The following is a 22699-nucleotide window of genomic DNA, read 5'->3' as shown; positions in this document are numbered from 1 at the left end:
TTGTAGATCAATAGCTTGCGATGTAGCCCCCCGTTTATTTTTTGATATGTTCCTAGAGAAAAATAATTTGAAAGATGATATTAGCAATGATGCGGACTGGGTCCATGATCTGAGGATTATCCTCATTGCTGCATAGAAGAATTATGTCCTTGATGCACCGCTAGGTGACAGACCTATTGCAAGAGCAGATGCACACGTTATGAACGTTTGACAAAGCTTGGTATGATGACTACTTAGGGCATAAACTATGGGGGCATCACCTAGGTGTGGTCTCAGCCTGCACCTAAGAAAAAAATTGATGAGGACACCGGATGGATATTTCCCATCCAACGCAAGCACCATCTCCTAGTGGTCCACCTATCTCTCTCCATGACTACCTTTTTTTTACTTTCGATCCAAACAAAACTAGCTCTCTCTCTTCCATTCCCTTCTTTCTCTTTGCTTTTTGCAGTGAGGCAACCAGTTCTTCTGCAACAGCCCGCTTGGTTCTGCAAGCGACTGCCTTTTCGATTTTCTCCTCCACGTGAGCTGCTTGTCCGACGTGTATCTGCGGAGCACCCGTCCACCCTGGAGCGATGGCCATGCCCTTAATAGTTTAGTGCACCATGCTTTACGGCTTAGAACTGGGACTTCAAAAAGGTTTTAAACGCCACGGAACATATAAGATGTTCTAAGAGTTGAAATTGATATTTCATACTCATTCCTGTGTCGAGAGGTATGAGACATCTGACAGAACTTTGCCTACAAGGTGGAGGAGAATAGCTTAACTAGTGAGCATGTGCTCAGATTGTCTGGATACTACAATTGCTTTAATCAAGTGGGAGTTAATCTTCCAGATAAGATAGTAATTGATAAAGTTCTCTAGTCACTATCACCAAGTTACTAGAACTTAGTGATGAACTATAATATGCAAGGGATGACGAAAGTAATTCCCAAGCTCTTCGTGATGCTGAAATCGGTGAAGGTAGAAAACAAGAAATAGCATCAAGTGTTGATGGTTAACAAGACCACTAGTTTCAAGAAAAGGGCAAATGGAAAGAAAGAGGAACTTCAAAGAATAAAGGCAAGCAAGTTGCCACTCCCATGAAGAAGCTCAAAGCTAGACCCAAGCCTAGAACCGAGTGCTTCTACTGCAAAGGAAATGGTCACTGGAAGTGGAACTGCCCTAGATACTTGGCGGATAAGAAGGATGGCAAAGTGAACAAAAGTATATATTTCATATACATGTTATTGATGTGTACTTTACTAGTGTTTATAACAACACCTTAGTATTTGATACTGGTTCAGTTACTAAGAGTAGTAACTCGAAACGGGAGTTGCAAAATAAACAGAGACTAGTTAAGGGCGAGGTGATGATGTGAGTTGGAAGTGATTCCAAGGTTGATAAGATCACCATCACACACTCCCTTTACCTTTGGGATTAGTGTTGAGCCTGAAATTAATGTTATTTGGTGTTTTGCGTAAAGCATAATATGATTGGATCATGTTTATTGCAAAACAGTTATCCATTTAAGTCAAGGATAATTGTTATTCTGTTTACATGAATAAAACCTTCTGAGGTCATACGCCCAAGGTGAATGGTTTATTGAATCTCGATCATAGTAATACACATATTCATAATATTGAAGCCAAAAGATGCAAAGTTAATAATGATAGTGCAACTTATATGTGGCACTGCCGTTTAGGTCATATTGGTGTAAAGAGCATGAAGAAACTCCATGCTGATGGGATTTTGGAATCACTTGATTATGATTCTTTTGATGCTTGTGAACCATGCCTCATGGCCAAGATGACTAAAACTCCGTTCTCCGGAACAATGGAGCAAGTAACTGACTTATTGGAAATAATACATATTGATGTATGCCATCCGATGAGTGTTGAGGCTCGCGGTAGGTATCATTATTTTCTGATCTTCACAGATGATTTGAGCAGATATGGGTATATCTACTTGATGAAACATAAGTCTAAAACATTTGAAAAGTTCTAGGAATTTCAGAGTGAAGTGGAAAATCATCATAACAAGAAAATAAAGTTTCTGCAATCTGATTGTGGAGGAGAATATTTGAGTTACGAGTTTGGTCTTCATTTGAAACAATGCGGAATAGTTTCGCAACTCACGCCACCTGGACCACCACAGTGTAATGGTGTGTCCGAACGTCATAACCATACTTTATTAGATATGGTGCAATCTATGATGTCTCTTACCGATTTATCACTATTGTTTTGGGGTTATGCATTAGAGACAGCTGTATTCACATTAAATAGGGAACCATCTAAATCCGTTGAGACGACAACATATGAATTGTGGTTTAGCAAGAAACCTAAGTTGTCGTTTCTTAAAGTTTGGGGCTATGATGCTTATGTGAAAAAGTTTCAACCTGATAAGCTCGAACCCAAATCGGAGAAATGCGTCTTCATAGGATACCCAAAGGAAACTTTTGGGTACACCTTCTATCACAGATCCGAAGGCAAGATATTCGTTGCTAAGAATGGATCCTTTCTAGAGAAGAGGTTTCTCTCGAAAGAAGTGATTGGGAGGAATGTAAAACTTGATGAGGTAATTGTACCTTCTCCCGAATACGAAAGTAGTTCATCACAGAAATCAGTTCTAATGATTCCTACACAATTAGCAAGGAAGCTAATGATGATGATCATGAAACTTCAGATCAAGTTACTACCGAACCTCGTAGGTCAACCAGAATACATTCCGCACCAGAGTGGTATGGTAATCCTGTTCTGGAGGTCATGTTATTTGACCATGACGAACCTACGAACTATGAGGAAGCGATGATGAGCCCAGATTCTGCGAAATGGCTTGAAGCCATGAAATCTGAGATGAGATCCATGTATTAGAACAAAGTATGGACTTTGATTGACTTGCCCGTTGATCGGTGAGCCATTAAGAATAAATGGATTTTAAAGAGGAAGACGGACACTGATAGTAGTGTTACTATCTACAAAGCTCGAATTCTCGCAAAAGGTTTTCGACAAGTTCAAGATGTTGACTACGATGTGATTTTCTCACTCGTAGGATGCTTAAGTCTGTCCAAATCATGTTAGCAATTGCCACATTTTATGAAATCTGGCAAATGGATGTCAAAACTGCATTCCTTAATGGATTTCTTAAAGAAGAGTTGTATATGATGCAACAAGAAGGTTTTGACAATCCTAAAGGTGCTAACAAAGTGTGCAAGCTCCAACACTCCATCTATGGATTGGTGCAAGCACCTCGGAGTTGGAATATATACGTTGATAAAGTGATCAAAGCATATGGTTTTATACTGACTTGCGGTGAAGCCTGTATTTACAAGAAAGTGAGTGGGAGCACTACAACAATTCTGATAAGTATATTTGAATGACATATTGTTGATCGAAAATAATGTAAAATTTTCTGGAAAGCATAAAGGAGTGTTTGAAAAGAGTTTTTTCAAAGAAAGACCTCGATGAAGCTACTTACACATTGAGCATCAAGATCTATAGAGATAGATCAAGACGCTTGATATATTTTTAATGAGTACATACCTTGACAAGATTTTGAAGTAGTTCAAAATGGAAAAGTCAAGAAGGAGTTCTTGCCTGTGTTGCAAGGTGTGAAGTTGAGTAATGACTCAAAACCCGACCATGGTAGAAAATAGAAAGAGAATGAAAAGTCATTCTCTATGCCTCAGTCATAGGTTCTATAAAGTATGCTATGCTGTGTACCAGACCTATTGTGTACCTCACCATAAGTTTGGCAAGAGGGTACAATAGTGATTCAGGAGTGGATCACTAGACAATGGTCACAAATGTCCTTAGTGGAATAAGGAAATGTTTCTCGGTTATGGAGGTGACAAAGAGTTCATCATAAAGAGTTACGTCGGTGCAAGCTTTGACACCGGTCTGGATGACTCTAAGTCTCAATCTAGATACATATCAAAAGTGGGAGCAATTAGCTAGAGTAGCTCCGTGCAAAGCATTATAGACATAGAAAATTTGCAAAGTACACACAGCTCTGAATGTTGCAGACCCGTTGACTAAATTTCTCTCACAAGCAAAACATGATCACTTTTTGGGTGTTAATCACATAGTGTGAACTAGATTATTGACTCTAGTTGTAACATCCCAAATTTTCAATTTGGAATGTTATACAAATAGATCATCATTGCATATCATATTTTATTTGCATTTTGGTTGATCCAGAAATTTCAGGCAACTCAAGGACCCTCGGAGAGAGTTGGGGATTTCGTTATTTTAATATTTGATTTTTCTCAAATTTTGAAAATAGGATCATTTGATTTTATTTATTTTATTTTATCTTCAATTATTTCTATTATCAAAATATGTGAGAGGGAATAAAATGACATTCCCAAAATAATGAAATATTGAGGATTTAATAAAAAATCAAATAAGATTTTATTTTGGATTTATTTGCTATTTTATTTGAATTTAGGAAAAATGCGCATTTTTCAAAATTGCATTTAGGTCCCAAATAAATGTTCATCCTGTGCGGCTTGATTCTAGAAGCCGGGGAAAATTTATTTCGGGATTTTTAGAGTCTGTTTAGTATTCCTTTTTGTCTTTTTTTCTGAGCGTAATTTTTTTTAAAAGTCAAACCGACCTAACCTGGCCATGTCCGACTAGGACATCTGGCCCGGCCGACCTTTATAGCCGCGAGGGCCCGAGCCGAAACCCTAGCCGCCTCCCGCCGCCGCCTCGATCCACGCGCTGCCGCCTCCCGCCGCCGTTCGCCGGAGCCGCGCCGCCATTCGCCGTATCTGCCTGAGGTAGCCGCCATTGCCTCGGTTTTCACGAAGAAAAACGATCGGTTTTTTCGAAAACCTAGATCCTCTTTTTTTATTTTCTCCGGTTTGATTTATTTTTTTCGGTTTAGTTTATTTAGCGAGCGTTTGCTCGTTCATTCGTTTTAATGAATGCGTTCATCGTTTAGATCAAGATAACAAATGTTTGTTCGTTAATCTATTCGTCGTTTTCTTTTTCTCGGATTAAATCCACGATTGTTGTGATCGCGATTTCTGATCCGATTTTCGTTTTAGTATAACTTTTTGCTCGTTTATCGGAATCAGGCGATTCAAGCGCCTAGAGTTTCGTCTCGAAACCCTCTTTCCCGTTTAACCAACTAAAACAAGTTTTTTTCTCTATAAAATTTGACATAGATCCAGAATAGTAAACGAAGCCTGTTTCTTTTGCCGTTTGTCTTTCGTTCCTTCATTCGATTTGGTTCTTTTTGCCAACCAGAGTTCTTAAGTTGAACTTTCTGGTTAGATCTCTTATTTGAGTTTTACTTATGCAGTAGTTGAGTACTTATTGTATGCTTGTTTGTTTGCGATAGAGTACCCGGAGTGCGCCGCTTGCTACTTCGAATCTCTAGGTTTTGCGGATCATCAGCAAGGCAAGTAACACTTTGATCATACCTCCTACTACCCAGTTTTTATTGCATTAGATCAACCCTCACACATTGCATGTTTAGGATCTAATTAAATTGTGGGTTTGGGAAGTAGATGAGGTAGTGCCTATTACCTGTTCTGTTATCAAACCTTTGGGAGTTACTTCTACGTTTGCTTATATCACCATGCTATGCTAGTGGACATGGATTGGGTGAGTGAAATCCATGACAGATGTGAGCTTGTTAAATTAATGGTTTATCTAAGGTGGCAACTAAACACACATCTGGGTGGACTGAGGCACCTGGGTATTCCAGCGATTGCCTGTTTTCTTTTGGACCGCCACCCAGGCTCAAAGGGATCATGAGATTATTCATACTAGAAATTCCGTGTGCAGCCACAAGCTACTATGGGCTCTAGCATAGTTGATTAAGTTGTGCGAACTCTTACAGTGGTAGACTAGCAGATGTAGGGGCAAGTAGGTGTAACGGTCTACCCGATCGTAAGTTGCTAGCGCTTCTGAAAGACTATGTCTCGGTCATCCGTTTCTCAAACACCATGTAGTGCGAGAATCCCAACGGAGGAGATTGAGTCTTGTGGGGAAAAGTGTGCAAACCTCTGCAGAGTGTATAAACTAATCATGGTTAGTCGTGTCCCCGTTTATGGACATCTTGAGTATCTAGTACTTTGATTATCATGTGAATCTCATCATGTTACTCTAATTAATTTTGTTGGGTTTTAATGATGATGTTTAATTGGGATTCACTAGTAGAAAAGGGGGCTTTGGTCCAGGCCGGGTAAGCCCATTAGTCCCGGTTCAGTCCAGAACCGGGACCAATGGGTGCATTTATCCCGGTTCGTGCGGCTAAGGCATTAGTCCCGGTTCACCTGGGCCCTTTAGTCTCGGTTCGTGCCACGAACCGCGACTAAAAGGTGCGATGCCCATTGGTCCCGGTTGGTGGCACCAACCGGTACTAAAGGTTAGACCTTTAGTCCCGGTTGGTGCCACCAACCGGGACTAATGGGCTTTGAGGCATTAGTACCGGTTCATGGCACGAACCGGTACTAAAGGTCCCATTTTCAAACTCCCCCCCACCCCCCCGTGGACCGCCTTTTTAGTTTTAGAAAAAACAAAAGAAAATGATGGAAATGTCAATAAAAATAAAATAAAATAAGTTTCACATGTGATATGTGGTCTAGTTGTTGGGAAAATTTACAAATATGAATTTTGACTTTATTTACAAAATCTCTCTGGAATTTGTAAAATGGGCATAACTTTTGCATACGAACTCGGATTAAAAAGTTTTTTATATGAAAAATCATCTACTCGAAAAGTTACATCCGATGGAATCCGAGCCAGGTTTATGCATCGTTGCAATGCATCAGCATGATCTTGCATGTGTGTAGGATTTTTTTTAAATTACTGTGTTCCCCAATAGTGGCATCCGAGCCAGGTTTATGCGTAGATGTTATATGCACGAGTTGAACACAGAGGAGTTGTGGGCGTGGGTATATACATATTGCTTGCCATCACTAGTTGATTCTTGATTCGGCGGTATTGTTGGATGAAGCGGCCAAGAGCGACATTACGCGTACGCTTACACGAGACTGATTCTACCGACGTGCTTTGCACACAGGTGGCTGGTGGGTGTCAGTTTCTCCAACTTTAGTTGAATCGGATTCAATGAATAGGGTTCTTTCTAAAGATCAAAAAGAAATCACTAATACTGCATTGTGGTTTTTGATGCGTAGGTAAGAACGGTTCTTGCTCAGCCCGTAGCAGCCACGTAAAACTTGCAACAACAAAGTAGAGGATGTCTAACTTGTTTTTGCAGGGCATATTGTGATGTGATATGGTCAAGATATGATGCTAAATTTTATTGTATGAGATGATCATGTTTTGTAATAAAGTTATCGACAACTGGTAGGAGCCTTATGGTTGTCTCTTTATTGCATAAGATGAAAAGCCATATAATTACTTTACTTTATCGCTATGCGATAGCAATAGTTGCAAAAGCAATAGTTTGTGAGACGACCATGTGACTACACGTTGATAGAGATCAAGATGATGGAGATCATGGTGTCATGCCGATGATGATAGAGATCATGATGGTGTTTTGGATATGGAGATCAAAGGCACAAGATGATGATGACCATATCACATCACATATTTTGATTTCATGTGATGTTTATCCTTTATGTATCTTATTTTGCGTAGTTCGGTGGTAGCATTATAAGATGATCTCTCACTAAATTTCAAGGTATAAGTGTTCTCCCTGAGTATGCACCGTTGCGACAGTTCGTCGTGCCGAGACACCACGTGATGATCGGGTGTGATAAGCTCTACGTTCACATACAACGGGTGCAAGCCAGTTTTGCACACGCGGAATACTCGGGTTAAACTTGACGAGCCTAGCATATGCAGATATGGCCTCGGAACACTAGATACCGAAAGGTCGAGCGTGAATCATATAGTAGATATGATCAACATAGTGATGTTCACCATTGAAAACTACTCCATCTCACGTGATGATTGGACATGGTTCAGTTGATTTGGATCACGTGCTCATTTAGATGACTAGAGGGATGTCTATCTAAGTTGGAGTTCTTAAGTAATATGATTAATTGAACTTTAATTTATCATGAACTTAGTCCTGATAACATTTGCATATCTATGTTGTAGATCAATAGCTTGCCATGTAGCCCCCCGTTTATTTTTTGATATGTTCCTAGAGAAAAATAATTTGAAAGATGATATTAGCAATGATGCGGACTGGGTCCGTGATCTGAGGATTATCCTCATTGCTGCATAGAAGAATTATGTCCTTGATGCATCGCTAGGTGACAGACCTATTGCAAGAGCAGATGCACACGTTATGAACATTTGACAAAGCTTGGTATGATGACTACTTAGGGCATAAACTATGGGGGCATCACCTAGGTGTGGTCTCAGCCTGCACCTAAGAAAAAAATTGGTGAGGACACCGGATGGATATTTCCCATCCAACGCAAGCACCATCTCCTAGTGGTCCACCTATCTCTCTCCATGACTACCTTTTTTCACTTCCGATCCAAACAAAACTAGCTCTCTCTCTTCCATTCCCTTCTTTCTCTTTGCTTTTTGCAGTGAGGCAACCGGTTCTTCTGCAAGAGCCCGCTTGGTTCTGCAAGCGACTGCCTTTTCGATTTTCTCCTCCACGTGAGCTGCTTGTCCGACGTGTATCTGTGGAGCACCCGTCCACCCTGGAGCGATGGCCATGCCCATTATAGTTTAGTGCACCATGCTTTACGGCTTAGAACTGGGACTTCAAAAAGGTTTTAAACGCCACGGAACATATAAGATGTTCTAAGAGTTGAAATTGATATTTCATACTCATGCCTGTGTCGAGAGGTATGAGACATCTAACAGAACTTTGCCTACAAGGTGGAGGAGAATAGCTTAACTAGTGAGCATGTGCTCAGATTGTCTTGATACTACAATTGCTTTAATCAAGTGGGAGTTAATCTTCCAGATAAGATAGTAATTGATAAAGTTCTCTTGTCACTATCACCAAGTTACTAGAACTTAGTGATGAACTATAATATGCAAGGGATGACGAAAGTAATTCCCAAGCTCTTCACGATGCTGAAATCGGTGAAGGTAGTAAACAAGAAATAGCATCAAGTGGTGATGGTTAACAAGACCACTAGTTTCAAGAAAAGGGCAAATGGAAAGAAAGAGGAACTTCAAAGAATAAAGGCAAGCAAGTTGCCTCTCCCATGAAGAAGCTCAAAGCTAGACCCAAGCCTAGAACCGAGTGCTTCTACTGCAAAGGAAATGGTCACTGGAAGTGGAACTGCCCTAGATACTTGGCGGATAAGAAGGATGGCAAAGTGAACAAAAGTATATATTTCATATACATGTTATTGATGTGTACTTTACTAGTGTTTATAACAACACCTCAGTATTTGATACTGGTTCAGTTACTAAGAGTAGTAACTCGAAACGGGAGTTGCAAAATAAACAGAGACTAGTTAAGGGCGAGGTGATGATGTGAGTTGGAAGTGATTCCAAGGTTGATAAGATCACCATCACACACTCCCTTTACCTTCGGGATTAGTGTTGAGCCTGAAATAAATGTTATTTGGTGTTTTGCGTAAAGCATATTATGATTGGATCATGTTTATTGCAAAACAGTTATCCATTTAAGTCAAGGATAATTGTTATTCTGTTTACATGAATAAAACCTTCTGAGGTCATACGCCCAAGGTGAATGGTTTATTGAATCTCGATCATAGTAATACACATATTCATAATATTGAAGCCAAAAGATGCAAAGTTAATAATGATAGTGCAACTTATATGTGGCACTGCCGTTTAGGTCATATTGGTGTAAAGAGCATGAAGAAACTCCATGCTAATGGGCTTTTGGAATCACTTGATTATGATTCTTTTGATGCTTGTGAACCATGCCTCATGGCCAAGATGACTAAAACTCCGTTCTCCGGAACAATGGAGCAAGCAACTGACTTATTGGAAATAATACATACTAATGTATGCCATCCGATGAGTGTTGAGGCTCGCGGTGGGTATCATTATTTTCTGATCTTCACAGATGATTTGAGCAGATATGGGTATATCTACTTGATGAAACATAAGTCTGAAACATTTGAAAAGTTCAAGGAATTTTAGAGTGAAGTGGAAAATCATCATAACAAGAAAATAAAGTTTCTGCAATCTGATTGTGGAGGAGAATATTTGAGTTACGAGTTTGGTCTTCATTTGAAACAATGCGGAATAGTTTCGCAACTCACGCCACCTGGACCACCACAGTGTAATGGTGTGTCCGAACGTCATAACCATACTTTATTAGATATGGTGCAATCTATGATGTCTCTTACCAATTTATCACTATCGTTTTGGGGTTATGCATTAGAGACAGCTGTATTCACATTAAATAGGGAACCATCTAAATCCGTTGAGACGACAACATATGAATTGTGGTTTAGCAAGAAACCTAAGTTGTCATTTCTTAAAGTTTGGGGCTATGATGCTTATGTGAAAAAGTTTCAACCTGATAAGCTCGAACCCAAATCGGAGAAATGCGTCTTCATAGGATACCCAAAGGAAACTTTTGGGTACACCTTCTATCATAGATCCGAAGGCAAGATATTCGTTGCTAAGAATGGATCCTTTCTAGAGAAGAGGTTTCTCTCGAAAGAAGTGATTGGGAGGAATGTAAAACTTGATGAGGTAATTGTACCTTCTCCCGAATATGAAAGTAGTTCAACACAGAAATCAGTTCTAGTGATTCCTACACAATTAGCGAGGAAGCTAATGATGATGATCATGAAACTTCAGATCAAGTTACTACCGAACCTCGTAGGTCAAGCAGAATACATTCCGCACCAGAGTGGTATGGTAATCCTGTTCTGGAGGTCATGTTATTTGACCATGACGAACCTACGAACTATGAGGAAGCAATGATGAGCCCAGATTCTGCGAAATGGCTTGAAGCCAATGAATCTGAGATGAGATACATGTATTAGAACAAAGTATGGACTTTGATTGACTTGCCCGTTGATCGGTGAGCCATTAAGAATAAATGGATTTTAAAGAGGAAGACGGACACTGATAGTAGTGTTACTATCTACAAAGCTCGAATTCTCGCAAAAGGTTTTCGACAAGTTCAAGATGTTGACTACGATGAGATTTTCTCACTTGTAGCAATGCTTAAGTCTGTCCAAATCATGTTAGCAATTGCCACATTTTATGAAATCTGGCAAATGGATGTCAAAACTGCATTCCTTAATGGATTTCTTAAAGAAGAGTTGTATATGATGCAATAAGAAGGTTTTGACAATCCTAAAGGTGCTAACAAAGTGTGCAAGCTCCAACGATCAATCTATGGATTGGTGCAAGCACCTCGGAGTTGGAATATATACGTTGATAAAGTGATCAAAGCATATGGTTTTATACCGACTTGCGGTGAAGCCTGTATTTACAAGAAAGTGAGTGGGAGCACTACAACAATTCTGATAAGTATATGTGAATGACATATTGTTGATCGAAAATAATGTAAAATTTTCTGGAAAGCATAAAGGAGTGTTTGGAAAGAGTTTTTTCAAAGAAAGACCTCGATGAAGCTACTTACACATTGAGCATCAAGATCTATAGAGATAGATCAAGACGCTTGATATATTTTTAATGAGTACATACCTTGACAAGATTTTGAAGTAGTTCAAAATGGAAAAGTCAAGAAGGAGTTCTTGCCTGTGTTGCAAGGTGTGAAGTTGAGTAAAGACTCAAAACCCGACCATGGTAGAAAATAGAAAGAGAATGAAAAGTCATTCCCTATGCCACAGTCATAGGTTCTATAAAGTATGCTATGCTGTGTACCAGACCTATTGTGTACCTCACCATAAGTTTGGCAAGAGGGTACAATAGTGATCCAGGAGTGGATCACTGGACAATGGTCACAAATGTCCTTAGTGGAATAAGGAAATGTTTCTCGGTTATGGAGGTGACAAAGAGTTCATCATAAAGAGTTACGTTGGTGCAAGCTTTGACACCGGTCTGGATGACTCTAAGTCTCAATCTAGATACATATCGAAAGTGGGAGCAATTAGCTAGAGCAGCTCCGTGCAAAGCATTGTAGACATAGAAAATTTGCAAAGTACACACAACTCTGAATGTTGCAGACCCGTTGACTAAATTTCTCTCACAAGCAAAACATGATCACTTTTTGGGTGTTAATCACATAGTGTGAACTAGATTATTGACTCTAGTTGTAACATCCCAAATTTTCAATTTGGAATGTTATACAAATAGATCATCATTGCATATCATATTTTATTTGCATTTTGGTTGATCCAGAAATTTCACGCAACTCAAGGACCCTCGAAGAGAGTTGGGGATTTCGTTATTTTAATATTTGAGTTTTCTCAAATTTTGAAAATAGGATCATTTGATTTTATTTATTTTATTTTATCTTCAATTATTTCTATTATCAAAATATGTGAGAGGGAATAAAATGACATTCCCAAAATAATGAAATATTGAGGATTTAATAAAAAATCAAATAAGATTTTATTTTCGATTTATTTGCTATTTTATTTGAATTTAGGAAAAATGCGCATTTTTCAAAATTGCATTTAGGTCCCAAATAAATGTTCATCCTGTGCGGCTTGATTCTAGAAGCCGGGGAAAATTTATTTCGGGATTTTTAGAGTCTGTTTAGTATTCCTTTTTGTCTTTTTTTCTGAGTGTAATTTTTTTTTAAAAAGTCGAACCGACCTAACCGGGCCGTGTCCGACTAGGACATCTGGCCCGGCCGGCCTTTATAGCCGCGAGGGCCCGAGCCGAAACCCTAGCCGCCTCCCGCCGCCGCCTCGATCCACGCGCTGCCGCCTCCCGCCGCCGTTCGCCGGAGCCGCGCCGCCGTTCGCTGTACCTACCTGAGGTAGCCGCCGTTGCCTCGGTTTTCGCGAAGAAAAACGATCGGTTTTTTCGAAAACCTAGATCCGTTTTTTTATTTTCTCCGGTTTGATTTATTTTTTCGGTTTAGTTTATTTAGCGAGCGTTTGCTCGTTCATTCGTTTTAACGAATGCGTTCATCGTTTAGATCTAGATAACGAACATTTATTCGTTAATCTGTTCGTCGTTTTCTTTTTCTCGGATTAAATCCGTGATTGTTGTGATCGCGATTTCTGATCCGATTTTCGTTTTAGTATAACTTTTTGCTCGTTTATCGGAATCAGGCGATTCAAGCGCCTGGAGTTTCGTCTCGAAACCCTCTTTCCCGTTTAACCAACTAATCAAGTTTTTTCTCTATAAAATTTGACATAGATCCAGAATAGTAAACGAAGCCTGTTTCTTTTGCCATTTGTCTTTTGTTGCTTCGTTCGATTTGGTTCTTTTTGCCAACCAGAGTTCTTAAGTTGAACTTTCTGGTTAGATCTCTTATTTGAGTTTTACTTATGCAGTAGTTGAGTACTTATTGTATGCTTGTTTGTTTGAGATAGAGTACCCGGAGTGCGCCGCTTTCTACTTCGAATCTCTAGGTTTTGCGGATCATCAGCAAGGCAAGTAACACTTTGATCATACCTCCTACTACCCAGTTTTTATTGCATTAGATCAACCCTCACACATTGCATGTTTAGGATCTAATTAAATTGTGGGTTTGGGTAGTAGATGAGGTAGTGCCTATTACCTGTTCTGTTATCAAACCTTTGGGAGTTACTTCTACGTTTGTTTATATCACCATGCTATGCTAGTGGACATGGATTGGGTGAGTGAAATCCATGATAGATGTGAGCTTGTTAAATTAATGGTTTATCTAAGGTGGCAACTAAACACACATCTGGGTGGATTGAGGCACCTGGGTATTCCAGCGATTGCCTGTTTTCTTTTGGACCGCCACCCAGGCTCAAAGGGATCATGAGATTATTCATACTAGAAACTTCTGTGTGCAGCCACAAGCTACTATGAGCTCTAGCATAGTTGATTAAGTTGTGCGAACTCTTACAGTGGTAGACTAGCAGATGTAGGGGCAAGTAGGTGTAACGGTCTACCCGATCGTAAGGTGCTAGCGCTTCTGAAAGACTATGTCTTGGTCATCCGTTTCTCAAACACCATGTAGTGCGAGAATCCCAACGGAGGAGATCGAGTCTTGTGGAGAAAAGTGCGCAAACCTCTGCAGAGTGTATAAACTAATCATGGTTAGTCGTGTCCCCGTTTATGGACATCTTGAGTATCTAGTACTTGGATTATCATGTGAATCTCATCATGTTACTCTAATTAATTTTGTTGGGTTTTAATGATGATGTTTAATTGGGATTCACTAGTAGAAAAGGGGGCTTTGGTCCAGGCCGGGTAAGCCCATTAGTCCCGGTTTAGTCCAGAACCCGGACCAATGGGTGCATTTATCCCGGCTCGTGCGGCTAAGGCATTAGTCCCGATTCACCTGGGCCCTTTAGTCCCGGTTCGTGCCACGAACCGGGACTAAAGGGTGCGATGCCCATTGGTCCCGGTTGGTGGCACCAACCGGTACTAAAGGTTAGACCTTTAGTCCCGGTTGGTGCCACCAACCGAGACTAATGGGCTTTGAGGCATTAGTACCGGTTCATGGCACGAACCGGTACTAAAGGTCCCATTTTCAAACTCCCCCCCCTCCCCCCGTGGACCGCCTTTTCAGTTTTAGAAAAAACAAAAGAAAATGATGGAAATGTCAATAAAAATAAAATAAAATAAGTTTCACATGTGATATGTGGTCTAGTTGTTGGGAAAATTTACAAATATGAATTTCGACTTTATTTACAAAATCTCTCTGGAATTTGTAAAATGGGCATAACTTTTGCATACGAACTCGGATTAAAAAGTTTTTTATATGAAAAATCATCTACTCGAAAAGTTACATCCGATGGAATCCGAGCCAGGTTTATGCATCGTTGCAATGCATCAGCATGATCTTGCATGTGCGTAGGATTTTTTTTTAAATTACTGCATTCCCCAATAGTGGCATCCGAGCCAGGTTTATGCGTAGATGTTATATGCACGAGTTGAACACAGAGGAGTTATGAGCGTGGGTATATACATATTGCTTGCCATCACTAGTTGATTCTTGATTCGGCGGTATTGTTGGATGAAGCGGCCAAGAGCGACATTACGCGTACGCTTACATGAGACTGATTCTACCGACGTGCTTCGCACACAGGTGGCTGGTGGGTGTCAGTTTCTCCAACTTTAGTTGAATCGGATTCAATGAACAGGGTTCTTTCTAAAGATCAAAAAGAAATCACTAACACCGCATTGTGGTTTTTAATGCGTAGGTAAGAACGGTTCTTGCTCAGCCCGTAGCAGCCACATAAAACTTGCAACAACAAAGTAGAGGATGTCTAACTTGTTTTTGCACGGCATATTGTGATGTGATATGGTCAAGACATGATGCTAAATTTTATTGTATGAGATGATCCTCAAATGTGATGTCAATGTGATACGGCCTGTTTGCAAATTTCTAGAACCCTCAAATTCCAAAAGGAAAAAAAGTTATGCTGAAATTTCAGTTTTTTTAAATTTTCAGTAAATCTGGTCAAACTATGGTCAAACTACTTATTCAAGAAGTATTACTGTTACTAAATAATTATTCAAGAATATTAGTGTTATTAAATAATTATTTCACCTTCTTTGAATTTTGGTCAAATCTGGTCAAACTATGGTCAAACTGTGGTCAAACAATGGTCAAACTACTTATTCAGGAAATATTAGTGTTACTAAAAAATTATTGTTTTTTAGAGCAATAGTTTTAAACTCAAACAGTGAAATATGTGACTTCATGCTCAAGCTAAATTCCTGAGGGTTAATAGGATTGACATCTTACTATTGTCAGGAAAACAACAAGTGCAGACTTGGAAATGAGGGAGAATAGAACCCGGAAGTTAAGCGTGCTCAGGCTGGAGTAGTGAGAGGATGGGTGACCGTTCGGGAAGTGAGATGATTTGGAATGACGAGGGGTGATTAGAGATTAAATTGAGCAGTGATGAGGGGTGATTAGAGATTAGAGGTTAAATAATTCAGAAATTTGAAAATAAAAAAATTTCAAAAAAAATTCAAAAAAAAATTCAAAAAAAATCAGAAAATTTCCTTTAGTACCGGTTGGTGTTACCAACTGGGACTAAAGGTGGACCGGCCACGTGGAGGGCCTTTAGTCCCGGTTCCGGAACTTACGAACCGGGACTAAAGGACCTTTTTCTACCAGTGATTGAGAGCGTGTCTACACTCTCAATGTTTAACAACTACCATGATAGTTAAATAAAATCTATTCCTTTGCAGTAGGGAAAATTGGCTTTATGCAAAACTGTAACCATAGAGCTTTCCACTAGCCAAATATGCATATAGTATAGTCTTATTCCTTCATTGCTCTCTATGTGTTACATTGCCAGCATATTCCATGTGCTGACCCGTTTCGGGCTGCAACGTTCATGTTGCAGACTTTTCAGACGACGAGTAAGGTGCCTTTTAGGTCGTGGTTCTATACTCAGTGACGCCGTTGGAGTTGATGGACTCACTTATCTTCCAAGCCTTCCGCTGTTATCGTTATTAGATGGCCTTAAGACATATTTATTGTAATAAGTTCTCTTTTGAGACACTCAATGTAATAAGTGTGGGATTGCTACTCTGTTATAAATCCTTCAAGTACTATGTGGTGTCAGCATTACTGATCCAGGGATGACACCTGAGCACAGAGAATGGACCGTTTGAGGTCTGGTCGCTACAAGATGGTATCAGAGCACACGCTGACTGTAGGACACGACCACTAAGCTAAAGCCCTGGATCACTACTCACTCTTCTCACTCTGACTCCTCATCTTTTCTACTCTTTTAGGATGGCAGATGCAAGGAACAAGTTCATGCAACCAGATGAAGATCCACCCTTTGGACGTCACTTGAAGGAAGTCACTAGATATCTGAACATAGGAGTACCAAGCTTCACCAGGACTTACAACGCCACTCTACCTGAAGAAGAGCGCTGGATGATTCAAGTTCAAGTTCTAGGAAGGACGTTAATGCCAGTCACTGAGCCCATAGAGTTTTCCTTTGATGCACCAACCTGGAGTCTAGGAAAGAGCATGGCAGCTCACATTGCCATGGGACGCATTAGAGAAGTTTACCGCAATGATCTCAAGGATACAATCTACCAGATTTGTGGGCGCCGAGATGAGCACTGGGAGATGATCAGCACCAGGAAGGATAGATCAGTTGCAGCTTTTATCCAGGAGTTAAACCAGCACATTCGACGTCAGGAGAACCAGATGTGTGCCGACATGATAGATCTGAAGAAGGCGAGGATAAGAATCAAGGAAATGGAGGAAGAACTCAAGTCTACACGTGAAGATTATGAATAGGAAATCGAAGTATTAGTGGAGAAGAATGACGGTCTGATCAAGAAGATCAAAATATTTATGGGAGGCCCTACACCAGTAGAAGAAGAAGAACCCAAGGAGATTCGCTCGGAAGACTACATCATCATCAACGACACCGACTTGGATCGAGATGATAGCGATGATGACTATGTTGATGAAGCAGGAGCAGATATCATGGAGTCTACAACCGAAGAATATTTCTAGTAGACCACCCCAACAGTAGTAGTAGTCCACCATGTAAATATAGTAGTCCGAGAACTTTTGTGATAGTTAGATCGATTGTATGCCCTTGTTCGATTGAATGAAGTGAATTGTTTGCTTTGGCCTCATGTGCATATGGGTAGTGTTTTCTCTCTAGACCCCTCTCTATTCTTAAATCTCATCTTTTCTAAAACCTCAGATGCCTCCGAGACGTGATCCCGGATTTACCTTCCCACCGGAGCTCACCCAGTTGATCCAGCAGCAGAACACATTGATGCAGATGCTAGTCCAGAATCAGAATCAGGGGAACAACAACAACAACCCACCACCACCACTACCACCTGTTGATCAGTTAGCCTGTTTTCTTAGGCTAAATCCGTCGGTGTTTTCTAGTATCACCGAGCCGATAGTAGTAGACGATTGGCTCCGCAAGACAGCAAGGGAGTTGACCACGGCAGGATGGACAGATGCGGAAAAGGTGAAGTTTGCCGCACATCAGCTTGAAGGGCCCGCGGCATCATGGTGGGAGAATTTCACCGCCACTTTCCCTATCGACTCTGTCACATGGGACCGGTTTCAGCAGGCTTTCCATACTGCCCATGTTTCAGCAGGAGCTATGGCCATGAAGAAGCGTGATTTTCGCAACTTGCACCAAGGAGGATGGACAGTTGGCCAGTATGTGGAGGATTTTAGTAAGCTAGCACGTTATGCCCCAGATGACGTTGCTACAGATGCAGCTAAGCAGGAGAAGTTTCTGGAAGGACTGAATGATGAGTTGATCATGCAATTGATGGTAGAAACCTTCAACAACTACAGGGAGTTGGTAGATCATGCCCTTATGATTAAAGGGAAGCAGCAGCAGATTGAGAATCGCAAGAGGAAGTATGGACAAGGGAAGTACAATTCAGGAGCTCAGTAGAAGCCACGTTTTACCCCTAGACCGGGAGGACATTTTTAGCATACCCATGGAGGAGGTAGCTCGCACAATCACAATGGCACCAAGAATGGTAATGGGAATGGAGGAAGCAACGGCCAGAACCGTAGCAACCCATCAACCCCAGCCAAGAGAGACCTGAGCCAAGTCACTTGCTTTAAGTGCCAGAAGACCGGACATTATGCCAATGAATGTCCTGAATCCCAGAATGGAAATGGCAATGGAAGCTCTAGGAAGAAGCCGAACCCTTTCAATAGGGGACAGGTGAACCACGTTAACGTGGAGGACGTTGAAGAGCGGCCGGATGTAGTAATCGGTAAGTTTTTGGTTAAATCATTTACTGCACTCGTTCTTTTTGATACTGTTGCATCACATTCATACATATCAAGGGGATTTGTGGATAAGTATAACCTTCCCACCAAAGTTCTTAGAACACCTATGTTAGTAAGCTCACCAGGAGCGGAGTATATGGCTAGTAAGGGATGTTTTCAAGTTCCATTGAGTATAGGTAGGCATGTGTTTCCCTTGGATTTGATCATTTTGGAATCACAAGGTTTGCATGTAATTCTGGGTATGGATTGGCTGTCGATGTATGGAGGAAACATCGATTGCACCAGTAAGTCAATTTTGCTTACCACCCCAGAAGGAAGAAGGATCAAGTATGTATCCCAGCATGTGCCGAAAAGGACTCAAGTAAATTCGTTAACAGGAGTTGTGCAGGAGCAAGTACCAGTAGTGAAGGATTTCCCTGATGTATTTCCAGAAGAGTTGTCAGGCATGCCACCGGATAGAGACATTGAGGTTTTGATTGAGCTTTTGCCAGTCACAGGGCCAATATCTAAGAGACCATATAGGATGCCCGCAAAGGATTTGGAGGAGATTAAGAAGCGGATTAAGGAGTTACTGGATAAAGGATATATTCGCCCAAGTTCTTTGCCTTGGGGATCGCCAGTACTTCTAGTGGAGAAGAAGGATGGATCGTTAAGGATGGTTGTTGATTATCGAGGATTGAATGAAGTAACCATGAAGAACAAGTACCCACTACCGATGATCAATGATCTGTTTGATCGATTACAAGGAGCTAAGGTATTTTCCAAGATCGATCTACGATCAGGATACCATCAGTTGAAGATTCGAGAACAAGATATACCGAAGACGGCTTCTACCACCAGGTATGGGCTGTACGAGTATACCGTTATGTCATTTGGTTTGACTAACGCACCTACATATTTTATGAACATGATGAACAAAGTGTTTATGGAGTTTTTGGATAAGTTCATCGTAGTGTTCATTGATGATATCCTGGTTTACTCGAAGAATGAAGAGGAGCATAAGGAGCATTTGCGTTTGGTACTTGGTAAGCTCAAAGAACGTCAGTTATATGCCAAGTTTAGCAAATGTGAGTTTTGGCTGAAGGAAGTTGGATTTCTCGGACACGTTATATCCAGAGAAGGTATAGCAGTAGATCCCACCAAGGTTGACACTGTGACAAATTGGGAAGCGCCAACAACAGTTGGAGAGATCCGAAGTTTTCTTGGACTTGCAGGATACTACCTGAGATTCATTGAAAATTTCTCGAAGATTGCAAAGCCTATGACGGAGTTGTTGAAGAGGGATACCAAGTTCATATGGACCGAGGAATGTTAGGCTAGTTTCCAGGAGTTGAAGAAACGTTTGGTTACATCACCAGTGTTGATTTTGCCAGATCAGACCAAGGATTATGAGGTGTATTGTGACGCTTCACGTCGAGGACTTGGAGCAGTGCTTATGCAGGAAGGAAGAGTTGTTTCCTATGCCTCACGATAGCTTAAGCCACATGAGTTAAATTATGCCATGCATGATTTGGAGTTAGCAGCCGTAGTTCATGCATTGAAGACTTGGAGACATTTTCTCATTGGAAACCATTGCGAGGTGTACACGGATCACAAGAGTTTGAAGTATATTTTCACGCAGAAGGAGTTGAATCTCAGGCAAAGGAGATGGTTGGATCTCATCAAGGATTATGATATGAGATTGCATTACCACCCGGAAAGGCTAACATAGTAGCCGATGCGCTGAGCCGTAAGAGCCATGTAAACACCCTAATGATGGGAGATTTACCAAGGGAGTTAGCCGAAAATCTCCATGAGCTATGTTTGGAGATAGTCCCGAGAGGCTATGTAGCAACATTGGAGATTTAGTCTACTCTGATGGATAAGATTAGAGAATCTCAAAGGACTGACAAGGAGGTCGCTTCTATTAAGGAGAAAATGAGCAAAGGAAAAGCTAAAGGGTTTCGTGAGGATGAGCACGATACCTTATGGTTTGAAGACCGGGTTTATGTGCCCAACGACCCGGAGATCAGGAAGTTGATTCTACAAGAGGCCCATAATTCACCATATTCGATTCACCCAGGAAATACCAAGATGTATTTGGATTTGAAGGATACTTTCTGGTGGACCGGAATGAAGAAGGATATTGCGGAGTATGTAGCGGTTTGTGATGTATGTCAGAGAGTAAAGGCAGAGCATCGGAAGCCAGCGGGATTGCTACAACCATTGCCAATACCCGAATGGAAGTGGGATAAATTAGGCATGGATTTTATCACAGGATTGCCCAGAACACGTTCAGGGTATGACTCGATATGGGTTGTAGTCGATCATTTGACAAAGGTAGCTCATTTCATCCCAGTGAAGACTACCTATACCAGTGCCAAGTTAGCAAAGATATACATGACCAGGATCATATGTCTGCATGGAGTTCCAAGGAGCATTGTATCAGATAGAGGAACCCAATTTACCTCAAAGTTCTGGAATCAGTTGCATGAAACTTTGGGTACCAGGCTAGAGTTTAGTACAACTTTCCACCCGCAGACAGATGGACAGACCGAAAGAGTCAATCAGATTTTGGAGGATATGCTGAGAGCTTGTGCGCTAGATTACGTATCTAGTTGGGACGAGAATTTGCCATACGCAGTGTTCTCTTACAACAATAGTTATCAATCCAGTTTGAAGATGGCCCCTTTTGAAGCTTTGTACGGAAGAAGGTGCAGAACACCATTGTCATGGGATGAAGTTGGAGACCGACAGTTGTTTGGACCGGATATGATTAAGGAGACCGAACAGAAGGTGAAATTGATTCGCAGTAGGCTCAAGGTAGCCGAATCCAGGCAGAAGAGCTACGCAGATTCAAAACGCAAGGAGACAGTTTATGAAGTCGAAGACCGTGTTTATCTTCGAGTATCTTCACTGCGAGGAGTTAAGCGCTTTGGAGTTAAGGGAAAGTTAGCGCCACATTTTGTAGGACCATACAAGGTTTTGGAGCATATGGGAGAGGTATCCTACAAGTTGGAATTGCCCGAAGGATTGTCAGGAGTTCATGATGTATTCCACGTTTCCCAGTTGAAGAAGTGCCACGTAGAGATGGCTAATATACCGTTGAGAGACACAGTGCCGCTGGAAGCGATTCAGTTGGATAGTGATTTGATCTATGAGGAGAAAGCAGTCAAGATTCTTGAGTATGCCAGCCGAGTCACCCATAGCAAGGTTATCAAGTTCTGCAAAGTTCAGTGGAGCCACCACACGGAAGATGAAGCCACCTGGGAACGAGAGAAAGAATTGCTGAAGGACCACCCTCACCTATTTTCTAGCCAACCCGAATCTCGAGGGCGAGATTCATCTTAAGGGGGGTAGGTTTGTAACATCCCAAATTTTCAATTTGGAATGTTTTACAAATAGATCATCATTGCATATCATATTTTATTTGCATTTTGGTTGATCCAGAAATTTCACGCAACTCAAGGACCCTCGGAGAGAGTTGGAGATTTCATTATTTTCATATTTGAGTTTTCTCAAATTTTGAAAATAGGATCATTTGATTTTATTTATTTTATTTTACCTTCAATTATTTATATTATCAAAATATGTGAGAGGGAATAAAATGACTTTCCCAAAATAAAGAAATATTGAGGATTTAATTAAAAAATCAAATATGGTTTTATTTTGGATTTATTTGCTATTTTATTTGAATTTAGGAAAAATGCGCGTTTTTCAAAATTGCATTTAGGCCCCAAATAAATGTTCATCCCGTGCGGCTTGATTTTAGAAGCCGGGGAAAATTTATTTTGGGAATATCGGAGTCCGTTTAGTATTCCTTTTGTTTTTTTCTCAGCGTAATTTTTTTTAAAAAGTCAAACCGACCTAACCGGGCCATGTCCGACCAGGACACCTGGCCCGGCCGGCCTTTATTGCCGCGAGGGCCCGAGCGGAGCCGCAGCCCCAGTCGAAACCCTAGCTGCCTCCCGC

The sequence above is a fragment of the Triticum aestivum genome, chromosome 7A (genome assembly GCF_018294505.1).
Source record: "Triticum aestivum cultivar Chinese Spring chromosome 7A, IWGSC CS RefSeq v2.1, whole genome shotgun sequence".
NCBI classification, from domain to species: domain Eukaryota; kingdom Viridiplantae; phylum Streptophyta; class Magnoliopsida; order Poales; family Poaceae; genus Triticum; species Triticum aestivum.
Note: the sequence above shows the minus strand (reverse complement) of the source record.